This window comes from Bufo gargarizans, chromosome 6 (genome assembly GCF_014858855.1).
Source record: "Bufo gargarizans isolate SCDJY-AF-19 chromosome 6, ASM1485885v1, whole genome shotgun sequence".
NCBI lineage: Eukaryota > Metazoa > Chordata > Amphibia > Anura > Bufonidae > Bufo > Bufo gargarizans.
The window spans coordinates 71,746,068-71,758,929 of record NC_058085.1 but is presented as its reverse complement, the minus strand read 5'-3'; the positions used below and the strand labels follow the sequence as shown (position 1 = coordinate 71,758,929).

Genomic DNA, 12,862 nt, shown 5'->3' with positions numbered 1-12,862 from the left:
AAACAAACCTGGCTATATAACAATGTAATTTCACTGCAGAACTGCGAATATACGTACTTATATTTCCTATTTTGGGGAATCTGTCACCTGGTTTGACCATATTAAGCTGTCACCATTGCCATGTTTAATAAAATACCTTATTTCCTGCAGTGGTCTTCTTTCTTCTCTTAATGGTTTCATTTTGTTAAAAAGGCGATTTTTGTATTATGCAAATAAACCTCGAAGGTGCCCAGAGGGACGTTATTCATCACCCTTTGAGCCAAGTAGCACCCCCCTGTAGTGCCTGGCCCGCCTTAATTTAGAGAGCCGCCCCCTCTGCTACGTCAATTAATAAATTCAAGCTATGCACCTTGAATCTTCATTTCATCCGCCGGAAAATTCGCACAGGCGCAGTACCGCCTACCTCCTGCGCCTGTGCGATCCAATAGCTCCTGAGGGCAACAGCCTCAAAAGTGTCACTGGACATGCGCCGAGCCCAGTGACGTCTTCTTATCGCTGTTGCCCTCAGGATCCGGCACTAATACATTCCTATGGAAAAAAATGCCGGATCGCAAGTCTTCAGTTTTTTTCGCCGGAGATAAAACCGTAGCATGCTACGGTTTTCTATTTTGCCTGATCAGTCAAAATGACTGAATGGAAGACATCCTTATGCATCCTGAACGGATTACTCTCCATTCAGAATGCATGGGGATATACCTGATCAGTTCTTTTCCAGCATTGAGCCCTTTTCACGGAACTCAGTGAGAAGAACGGGTGCTTCATAAATGTGGCACATATTCTGACCACCATATTTCTCAATGTATCCACGTCAGACATATGGCATAAATACATTGATAAATCCTACAATCTTAATTACAAAGCTGGCTGGCTGGCTGCTGGCTGCCTGCAGCCACCACTAGATGGAGCTAATTGCATAGGAATGTACTGTAGGCAGTTAGAATTAACTGCAATGCAAGCTTAAGTCATCTATTTGCATTATCATCTATTACTCCCCCTTGTGATGGTTGTGTGAAAATGCAGTGTGTTCACACCAAGAAAGAGAAGGACTTCAGTTCTGGGCCCCCATTGCCTCTGTAGCAGTTGTCAGATTTGCTCCATTGAAAGTATGCCACTGGGTCTCCCTCAATTGACATTTGGGGGGTGTAACAGGTTACTTTGTCTCCTGTTTGCATGTTCATAACATTCTGATAATATTTTTTCACCATAAATAGACTGTTATATTTTGTTAACCTGACATGTCTTTAATCCTTTTACTACCAATGCCGTACATGTACGGCACTGAAGCGATGGGCAAACATGGTGCACGCTCGCAGGTGCAGCGGGCATCATAGCCGGCGGGTCTCCGCTGTTTCAAACAGCAGAAACCAGCAGTTCACAGTTTTTTGAGTCGGGAAGGAATTTTTTATTCCCCTAAAGTGGGGAAAATTGGCTTCTACCTCACAGTTTTTTTTTTTTGCCTTCCTCTGGATCAACTTGCAGAATGACAGGCCGAACTGGATGGACAAATGTCTTTTTTCGGCCTTATGTACTATGTATTATATTCAGGTTACTGTTACGCAATCATCCGCCACAAATGCCTTACTTTTAGTGCGGAACTCTATCTAGATCTGTACCTCTGACAGTTGCCGGGGACGCATCCTGGCTGCCTGCAACTTAGTCAGTTGAGGATAGCAAGGACAGGAAGTGCACTCTTACGCGGCGATGTTATCATTTGCCACCAGCGTAAACTTGCATAGGATCCCGGCAGTGTCTTTCACAGGGATTGCGCATGTATGCCAGGACGTGTTGACGTCATTGAAATGGCGCGTCCTGATGGTGCGTACCAAGCCTCACTCTGGAGCCTCGTTTAGAGGCATTTCCCAATATAAAACTGGTGGAATTAATAGCGTTTCAGCCATCTATGATCCGGGGGGTGACATTAAGCCCCTACCAATGGAGGTGCAGTATACTTATTTGCTGTCACGTCCCTCTCCGTGCTGCTTTGGTTGAGGTTACCATATCAGAAACCTCCACTTGTGAGCTTAATGTTACTTATTTGGCTGTACATATAGCTCATTAATATGTTGTTTTTTTTGTCCAACTTCCTTTTATTTCCCCATATGAGTTTTTTCTGAACTGAAAAGCGAAACGTGCATGTAGGGAATAGGATAGTTTTTTTTTCAAGGCCAGTAATTGAGGGAAAGGTTACAGACGGGGTCGCCCTTTTTAGGATGAGTGCCCTGTGGTTAGGCTTCTCTGATTCTAAGCTATTAGGGCTTGCTTAGTAGCCACAGTATAGGGCGTTAACAGGGACATGTTGCACTCAACCCTGCAATTTTCTGCAGCATTTTGAACTACATCAGGGAAGAATCTCTCCACTCCCCAGGACAACGGCTGCACTCTGGAACCATTCAATAAAGTGGTAGGACCGCCGTTCTCACTACTTTTGAGTTTCCTGTACTATATGCATCGTATGACAGGAAGTAACTTTTGTACTTTTATTATCACTTATTATTCTTAGGGCCATCTATTTTAACTAAATTAATAAAATGTATGTTTTATTAATAGAAATGGAATACCCCCGTTGTGTAGTTTAACAGTAGAAACCAGCAGCTAATTGCCGCGACCGGCAATAATGCCGATCACGGTAATTAAATCCTTTAAATGCCATGATCAAGTGAGATCACGGCATCTTAAGGGAGGATGCAGGTAATTGATTTTAATATGTTGAGTCTCGCTAAAGAGACTCAGGGCACTAAATCTGCAATTCTTATTTTAGCCACCAGGTGGCAGACCAACATAAAAAAATTACAATTCTCAATAATAAATGTTTTTTAACAATCCATGATTGTTCAGAATTATTATTTTTTTTTTATTTTGTACGCTCAAATATGAGTTTCAAAATCATAACAAAAAAGTAAAAAACTTGTTAAAAAAATATAAAGAAATTAAAAAATATAAAAGTTTAAATCACCCCCCCCTTTCCGTATAATAAAAAATAAATACATAAATAACAAAAAATTTAAACATCATGGATATCACAGCAACCAAAGACATCCGTACTATTAAAATATAAAAATATTTTTCCAATACGGTGAATGGCGTAATGGAAAAAATGGCCAAAATGGCCAATTTGCCATTTTTTCATTCCTTCTCTTACCTAAAAAAATTTAATAAAATGTGATCAAAAAGTCGCAGTCACTCCAGAATAGTATTAATAAAAAGTACAGATTTTCATGCAAAAAAAAAAAAGCCCCCAGATCAGTAGATAAAACTATAAAAAAGTTATGGGGGTCATAATATGGTGATGTAAAAAAAAAAAATGTAATTTATTTTTACACCATTTAGACATAAAAACCTATGCACGTGTAGTATTGTTGTAATTATACTGACCCGGAGAATGAAGGGCACAGGTCATTTTTGCCCATTTTTGCCACTAACAGATTTCCGTAGGAACAAAACCTGTAAAACGGTGGAGGAATAGTTTTTTTTTCCAATTCCACCTAACTTGGCCTAATAAGCCCTCATATAGCTATGTGAACGGAAAAATAAAAAAGTTATGGCTCAAGGAAGATAGGGGGAAAAAATGAAAATGCAAAAATGAATAGAAAAACCTCTGGTATCCTAGGGGTTAAGTATACAAAGTTATACTTGCTTGGGCTGTTATGCACGGTTATTTTGACACACTGGTAGACACATTACAAGAAGCTTCCTGCATTTTTTTAAACATTCAGATACCATTCAACAATGCCTTGAAAAGAGACACAACCACCTGCTCCAGATGCCACCACAGAGCCCTTATCTCTTGGGTTAAACTATTTGTCCTATGGTTAAAAGGCCAATTTGCACTATGGTGGCAACTACAGATGAACAAATTGATTCTGCACAATCCTACAAATTGCCCAAGAGATTCTAATGTTTTCAAGTTCGACAATTTTGTGACTTCTCCTGTATAAATTGCTCAAAATGACAGCCACTATTTTACAGGTCAGAAGACAAAGAAGGCATCTGTCACTCTGCCACCAAAAAGGGATAATTTTTTAACTGTTTTTAAAACATAACTTTTCAGGGCAATTGGAGTATTTTTCATTTGGATCAAATTGATTCGGATCAAATTGAATCTGACTGCCGATTTGACAGAATTGGACCTGAAACGAATTTTGGCTAAATTGCCCTTCTCAACAACTGGAGAGCTTCCATTATAAGATCCCAGATCACTGTTATAATGGATGACCTTTGTGTGTTCAGTCAAAGTTTCCAACCTGAATATTTCTTATTTCTTGGAAGCTTTTCAAAAGAAATTAATTGTTTTTAAGGACCTGTTGGAAAACCATAATGAATTCTAGATTACCAGTCATATACTATATGTCTAAAGCCCACAACACTGACAGAAACACAAAAACAATATTCTCTGTGAACTGTAAAATGAGAATTACAATAACAATAAATTGTACAAGATGCTTCAGTTTAAAAAACAAATCCCCGAAACATACGATGTATATCACAGGCACTGGAAAAAGTTCCCTATTTTTACGTTCCGTTAAAGAATATACAGATTTTGGCAAACCTATGCCCAATAAAAGAACAGTAGGACAAAACAGAGGCTAACAGTATTTCTGACATTTCTGATAGTATCGCCATTTATCAAGCTGGTAGATACTGTGGACCACTGGTCCCGAACCTGATCTATCAGCTTTATAAAGAACATTACAGCCTGCACTGTTGCTGCTGTTATTTCTGACACAGGATCTTCAATAAAATTGTGCACCTTATTGTGTCACCCAACCTGTATGCTGTCCTCCTATTCAAAATATTTTTTGGACCTATGACAGTAGGTTCTACTTGAACGTTGACATCCTTCATACTGTACTCTAAATAGCGAGAGTGCTACATTTAATAAGGAAATTATCCTTGTGTGTCCCTATACAGATTTGTAACCAGTGACTGGTAACATAGTGACATAGTTTGTAAGGCTAAAAAAATCTGCAATATATTATTCGCGTAATGCGCGCAAAATACCGGCGTGGGTCACTGATGCTACATTTTTCAAGCTGGTATAAGTTTCCTGAGACTGGAGAAAATGTTTGGCACGGCAGAACATTAGAATAGCTTTATATGCAGATAGAGTGCTCATATATATTTGCGCTTGCGAATTTTCAGCAATTAATGATGCGCATATTTTTTCGCAATACGTGCAACTTGTGACATCACAGCACTATGTCAGTAGCATGTATGTATGGACAGCAGAACCTACCAGCTACACTATATCAGGATATAACCTACACTGACTGTCTCCCACTAACTATCTGTATTATATATATGAGCAAACTATCTAATGTAATGACACAGTAAAGCACAGACACAGCAATGACACTGCTGTCTCTCTCAGGACTCCATAAAACTGCAGAAAATGGCTGCTGGGGCGGTTCTTATATAGTAAGGGGTAGGCAGCTTTCCTATTGGTTGCTAGGGATGATGCTAAGCTGTGACAAAGCCTTCTCATTGGCCCATAAGCTATAAGAAGGGAGGGATGATCGCCTGATGTCTACGGTGTTAAAAAATAATAATAAAACAAATATTTGTCATTACGAATATATAGCACTATATTCTAAATATTCGCAAATTCTCGAAGTGCCAATATTCATGATAAAAATTTCCTTTTTGAATATTTGCGCTCAACACTACTAGTAACTATAGCCTTTAATATTATTACACTCCAGAAATACATCCAGGCCCCTCTTGAATTCCTTTATTGTACTCACCATCACCACCTCCTCAGGCAGAGAGTTCCATAGTCTCACTGCTCTTACCGTAAAGAATCCTCTTCTATGTTTGTGTAGAAATGTTCTTTCCTCTAGATGTAGAGGGTGTCCCCTCGTCATAGTCTGAGTGATCTCTGTACTGACGCCTGATATATTTATGCATAGTTATTAGATCTCCCCTGAGTCGTCTTTTTTCCAAACTGAATAAGCCTAATTTTGATAATCTTTCAGGGTACTGTAGTCCACCCTTTCCAGTTATTACTTTAGTTGCCCTCCCCTGGACCCTCTCCAGCTCTGCTATGTCTGCCTTGTTCACAGGAGCCCAGAACTGTACACAGTACTCCATGTGTGGTCTGATTAGTGATTTGTAAAGTGTCAGGACTATGTTCTCATCACAGGCAAATATATGCCACTTTTGATGCACTCTGTAATTTTATTGACTTTGGCAGCAGCTGTCTGACACTGGTTTCTACAGTTTAGTTTGCTGTTCCTTTTCCATGTCAGTGTTACCGAGTGTTACCATTTAGTATGTGCTGGTGACTTGCATTATTCCTTCCCATGTGCATAACCTTACATTTGTCAGTGTTAAACTTCATCTGCCACTTCTCTGCCCAAGCCTCCAATCTATTAAGATCCAGCTCCAGCCGTATACTGTCCTCTTCCATGCTAATTACTTTACAGTTTAGTGTCATCTGCAAACATTTATATTTTAATGTGCAAGCCTTCTACAAGATCATTAATACATATATTGAAGAGAATAGGGCCCAATACTGACCCCTGAGGTACCCCACTAGTGACAGTGACCCAACCTGAGTGTGTACCGTTAATAACCACCCTCTGTTTTCTATCACTGAGCCAGTTACCCACATACAGACATTTCTTCCAGTCCGAGCATTCTCATTTTATGTACTAACCTTTTATGTGGCACAGTATGCAATGCATTGGAGAAGTCAAGATATATGACATCCATTCACTCACCCCGGTCAAGTGTGGAACTTACCTCCTCATAGAAACTGATTAAGATAGTTTGGCATCCGCCTTGTACCATTCTAACGGGAAACCATCCGGACCAGGAGACTTCCCCACCATCATGCTTTCATTCGCTGCCCTAACCTCCCCCACCTCAATGGGAGCGTCCAGAAAAGATCTGTCCGAGCGGGAAAGAGGCGTAAGCTGGACATTCTTCAAAAACCCCTGGATATCACTAGTAACAGGCAAATTGAGTACAAATATCCTCCGGATGGGAAAACTGAACACCCTCCGCACTAGTAATAAGGGAGACCACTGTCTGAGGATTTTCTGGTTTTGGCTTAGACAGATCTTTTCTGGACGCTCCCATTGAGGTGGGGAAGGTTAGGGCAGCGATAGAAAGCATGATGGTGGGGAAGTCTCCTGGTCTGGATGGTTTCCCGTTAGAATGGTACAAGGCGGATGTGGACAGGCAAAGCATGCGGTTGTTGAAACTCTTCAACTATGCTTTTGAGTGTAACAGATTGCCCCTGTCATTTATGGAGGTGACTATTGTGGTAATACACAAACCTGGGAAACCTCCGGACCAGTGCAGCTCCTATAGACCAATTTCCCTTTTGAATGTGGATGCGAAAATCCTAGCTAAACTTCTTGCTAGACGACTCAGGGATGTAATCTTGTCTGTGATTGATCCCGATCAATCTGGTTTCATGCCAGGTAAGACCACTGATATTAATCTTAGAAGATTGTTTACCAACTTACAGGTCTCACATGATTATTCGGGATCCTGAGCAATCCCTTCCCTTGATAATGAAAAGGCATTTGATTCAGTTGAATGGATTTTTATGTGGGAGACGTTGCGCTGTCTGGGCTTCCCCCAGTCCTTCATAAGGTGGGTAGTACATTTATTGTACCAGGCCCCTATGGCAAGGGTTAGGGTTAATGGGTACCTGTCGCGCCCCTTTGGTCTACATAGAGGTACTAGGCAGGGGTGTCCCCTATCACCTATGTTATTTGCTCTAGTTATGGAACCCCTTACTCAATTAGTTAATGGATCGGGACTGATTGAGGGATGGTCTATAGCGAGTATACAAGAAAATATTTTGCTTTACGCTGATGACCTACTAGTGTATCTAGCTGATGCAGGTCCCTCCTTGGAAGCACTTTTGGATACCATAGATGGCTTTGGGAAATTCTCGGGCCTTAGGGTTAATTGGAATAAATCTCGTCTCTGCTTAAAGGGAGTCTGTCACCACATTTTAGCATGTTAGACCGTTAAAATAGGGTTATGTGATCCAGCCAGAACATAAAAACGGTACCTTTGTGGTAGAAAACGGACTTTTTAATTTGCAGAAAACAAACTTATAAGATTATCTTCTGAGCCCTCTCAAGTGCCCAGGGCGGTCTCTCAATCCTCGGAGCCCCAGGCAGGCACCTCCTAAACGGCTGATAACTCCGCCCTCCGTGCGCCTCTGCCCGCCCGTTTACTCCCCTCCCCTGTCCCTTTCCACTGCGGCTGTGCGGTACAAATCGTAGCGGGCGCATGCGCAATAGGTATTGCGATGCCCTGCCAGGAGCGGGCAACCCGTTTAGGAGGTGCCTGCCTGGGGCTCGGAGGATTGAGAGACCGCCCTGGGCACTTGAGAGGGCTCAGAAGATAATCTTATAAGTTCATTTTCTGCAAATTGAAAAGTCCGTTTTCTACCACAAAGGTACCGTTTTTATGTTCTGGCTGGATCACATAACCCTATTTTAACGGTTTAACATGCTAAAATGTGGTGACAGACTCCCTTTAATAGATGAGATGGATCCGCAGATATAACGCCCCTCTCACGTTTAAAGGTAGTTGATTGTTTTGTCTATTTGGGGATTAAGGTACACAAGGATCCCAGACAGTTCTATAGGCTCAATGTAGTCCCCACTATGGAGTATTTTGCTTGTAAACTGCAAGCTTGGGAAAAATTTGCCACTGAAATTAATAGGTAGAACAAATATGATAAAAATGGCCTTGTTGCTGAAACTTCTATATCTTTACAGAGCAGCTCCCATAAAGATCCCCCATATCCACTTCGTTTCTCTTGATAAGATTTTCTCCCCCTTTTTGTGGAAGGAGCAGTCTTTGAAAGCCTTATATAATGGGGGGGGGGGGGGGGGTTGAGACTACCAGACATGTGTACTACATCACTGCCCAATTAGTGTATGCCTCTTGGTGGATCAGGGCAGATGCCAATAATCCTGCAGTGGCGGCTCTTGTGGGGTCTTATGAGGCCTAAGCCAACTTGGTATATCGGGGGGGGGGGGGGGGGTGACTCCAGTCCTGCATTACACTGAAGCAATGGCTACAGTAGTGATGGCTTGGAAGCAGTTTGTGGTGACGCACATTGAGAGTGAGGGATGTGATACTTGGTCCTCGTACATACCACTGTGGCGCAACAAGCAGTTGCAAGAACTGTTTCACTTATCTGATTATGAATTTTGGCCTCAAAGGGGTGTGAAGTACCTTACTCAATTGTATGTGGATGGGGTCTTCTGTTCATTTAAGAGCCTTCGCAGGGAATACAAATTGCCTCATACATGTTTCTATCGGTACCTCCAGCTGAGGCACGCCTGTGAGGCCCAATTTAAATCCTTATCCTTGTGTTTGAAATGTGGCCCCATTGAATCTGTGGCTCGGTTGAAACAACCATATAAACCTATTTCATCATTCTATGTTGAAATTATGAAAATGCAGGATTCGCCGCTCTGTCGCTCCTTCGAGCGTTGGAGGGTTGATATCCCAGATCTGGAGGCGTCTCACCTGGAGGAACTGAGCTCTGTCTGGAAGAGCATGGTAATAAGTGCTCGTGACCTGCTCATTCAACTTTAGTGGGTACACAGGGTTTATCTCACTCCAGTCCGTCTGCATCATATGTGTAAGGTCCCAGACCCTTCTTGTACCAGGTGTGGAGAGCCGAGAGGATCCTTATATCATATGGTCTGGTCTTGTCCTGCTGTGCAGCGGTACTGGAGTGAGATTTGTGAGTTTATATCCTCAAAGTTGGGGCTCCCGGGGATACTCGCTCCTATAGTCTGTCTGTTGGGATTGGTGTCGGAACTAGTTCCTACCAAATATAGAAGAAGTTGCTCGTTTTGGTTATGTTCTATGGGAGGAAAACAATTCTTTTGAATTGGAAACCACCAAAGACCCCTACCCTTGGTTCTTGGATCCAACTGATAAACTCTGACCTGCAGATATGCAAACTCACTTTTGCAGCGAGGGGGACTCCTGATAGGTTCGATCAGATTTGGGGACTTTGGTTATGTGAGCAGGGTACTATCTGATCTCATGTGGAAGATTCTGGGACTCCAGGTTGTATGAATGTGTGTGTGGATGGTTTTCTGGTCCTGTACTCGTAAATATGCCATGATGTATTATGGGACTGCTCATTTGTTTAGCATCACAATGTCATTGATTTACTCTGATATATTTCCTGATCAGGGATCTTTGTATGAGTACTGGATTTTGGATTTGTTGTCCAGCTGTCTTTGTTTTTGTATCCCTTTGGGATTTGAGAAGTTCTTAAAAATTTTAAAATGTTTTCTATAAAAGATGGTTTGGCATGACCGATCCCTCATGAAGTCAAGCTGATATGGCGTTATTCTCTTATTTCCATTGAGGTACTCCAAGATAGCATTTCTTAGAAAACCTTCAAACAGTTTACCCACGACAAAAGTTAGATAGACTTACTGGCCTATAGTTTCTGCGCTTAGTTTTTTACCCTGTTTTGAATATTGGCACCACATTTGCTAAGCGCCAATCCTGTGGAACAGTCCCTGTCATTATAGAGTCCTTAAATATCAGCAATAAGGGTCTGTCTATGACATTACTTAATTCTCTTAGGATACGGGGGTGTTTGCCGAGTGGACCCAGTAGTTTCCTCAGTAGTAGATTTTCTGTACACACTGTTATATTAGGTGGCCTATAACAAACCCCTATCAGTATTTTGTTTATTGTTTTGCCTCCATTACTTTCCCTCACTTTGCCTCCACATGTTCATTTCCCCCACTTATATCCTGGGCTTTTGACATAGCTATCATCCACCCATGTCTCAGTTTTTCACACTACCATACGTCATAGTCCTACTCAGACCTTACTAACTCCAGTTCACCAGTTTTATTGCTCAGGCATGATCAAATTACCTTATGCGATGTTCATCACATTAAAGGAAGTCTGTCTCCAGGAAATTTGTAGTTAAACTAGACAGAAAGCCTTGTAGGACTAGCTCAGCATTGCTTTATTCTGGAGAGAAAGTATTTTTAATTCATATAGAATGTGCAGTTTAGCCCACCAAAGGCAGGTCCAAGTCACTCTGTGCGTCCTTGTTCCTTCTGTTTCCTCTGTCAGCCCCTACCTTGGAGTGGCTTGGACCTGCCCTCGGTGCACTTAGATGGTCAGATGCATGTCAATTAAAAATAATTTTTCTCCAGAATGAAGCAATGGAGCACTACGTGAAAATTACATTCAGGTGAGCTAGCCTTACAAGACAGTGTGCCTGGTATAAAAGTGAACTCCCTAGTGAAAGACTCCCTTTAAAGTGGTAGTCTTACATTCTAAAATATACCTCAATGTCCCCGATATGTAATAAAATTAAAGTTCTTATATAACCATGTAGTCTAAGTAAATCTATCATTTACTCTCACCCCTCTACCAAAGCACCATGCTCTTGTTTTCACCTGGTAAGTCCTCCAATAGTTTACACTAAGTTGGCGCTGGTCTCACTACATAGGCAAGTACTGTATGCATACAACCCAGCAGAGTGCATGCCTACTAAACTGCGAATTATAAAATGTGGAGCAGAATAAAACAATACATATGTAAAAGGAGGATGATCCAAGACCAACTGCAAAGAACTACTGGGAAGTGTAGTTCCCCGGTCTGAAAAAGAGCTCACATATGGTGCAATACACAATTGGCCATTATACTCTCTTAAAGGAGTTGCTAAGCTTTCTTTCTTAAAAAAATTATTACACTCCAGCTATACTCACCTGCTACCCACCTCTGCTACCCAACTCTCAGCTCCAAGTCCCTGCATCCTTGGTTCTCTTCACTTTTACTTTGGTCCCCATTTGTTAACTTCTACATGGACAGGGTCACATGCACAACTGCATTAAATCACTGGCCCCACTGGTGATGTGACCCCAAACAGCATGTGACCCAGTAGTCATTGGGTGCTTGGGGATATGTCACCGTGGGGCCACTCATTGGTTGCAGCAGTGCATGTAACCCTGTCACTGCAGAAGTTGACAGACGGGAAAGGGAAAATCAGTGCAGAGAGCGAGGGACCCTGGGAGCCTGAACAGATGGATAGGGAGCAGGTTAATATGGATTTTTGGACAGGTACAGCTGGTTGGGGGTGGAACTTAAAAAAAAAGACTGGATAGAGAACATAGCAAAAAAAAACAGCAAGTTGATGTGGGAATGTTACATTATGTTTTCTGTATGTAGTAAGGTACAGGACTTTTAGATTCTGAAATAACCCCTTCAATGTATTTCTATCCCCCTCCTCAGAAAAAAAATAACTTTTCATTGTATACATCTAGATCACACTAAACAGCTGAATAAAACAGCAAGAAAAGCTGTATATTATTTAATATACCCTTTACATACATTTAGATCAAATCAGAGGGTGAAATCTCAACCGGCTCAGTCAAATGTAAGCACTGCTTTCATACAGCTTACCTTTATTAAATCATGCAGGAAATTCACAAGTCTTTCTGTTCATCTTCTAGTCCAAATAGCAGTGAACTGATAGAGAGCCTTATATCCTGAACCCAATTCTGTTGTGTAATCCTTCTTAGTGAGAACAATATAAAATCCACCTGGGCCACTTGTGGTTTCCAAAACAAATAACTTCTGGAAAATCAGAGTCAATTTCAACATAACAGATTGAGTGTTTTTCTGGACTGTAGCCAATTATGTCATCCACATACAAGGGCATCAGCATACTGCCATGCTCTTTATTGCCACTGATTATCTCAATTAATAACTTTAGACTGACTGTCTATTTGGTATATCCTTAAAATTAGAGATGAGTGAGTTTCCCAAAATTCATTTCGGGTCCAATTCGGAAGAATAGACAGTCAGATTGAAATCAAATAAAGTGTGCCTCAGT

General features: G+C 41.4%; 1 protein-coding gene across 3 annotated transcripts in view; it reads right to left on the bottom strand.

Moving 5' to 3' along the window:
- LOC122941795 (BPI fold-containing family B member 4-like) overlaps positions 1-12,530 on the bottom strand; it is a 75,467-nt gene extending 62,937 nt beyond the window's left edge. For 2 of the 3 annotated variants that reach the window (XM_044299236.1, XM_044299238.1), the window contains exon 1: positions 12,430-12,456. The gene's annotated coding sequence lies outside the window, so the exon portion shown is untranslated. Of the gene's footprint in view, positions 1-12,429 lie in introns of all 3 variants that reach the window. The other variant, XM_044299237.1, reaches the window with a different exon arrangement.
- Between the last annotated feature and the right edge of the window lie 332 nt (positions 12,531-12,862).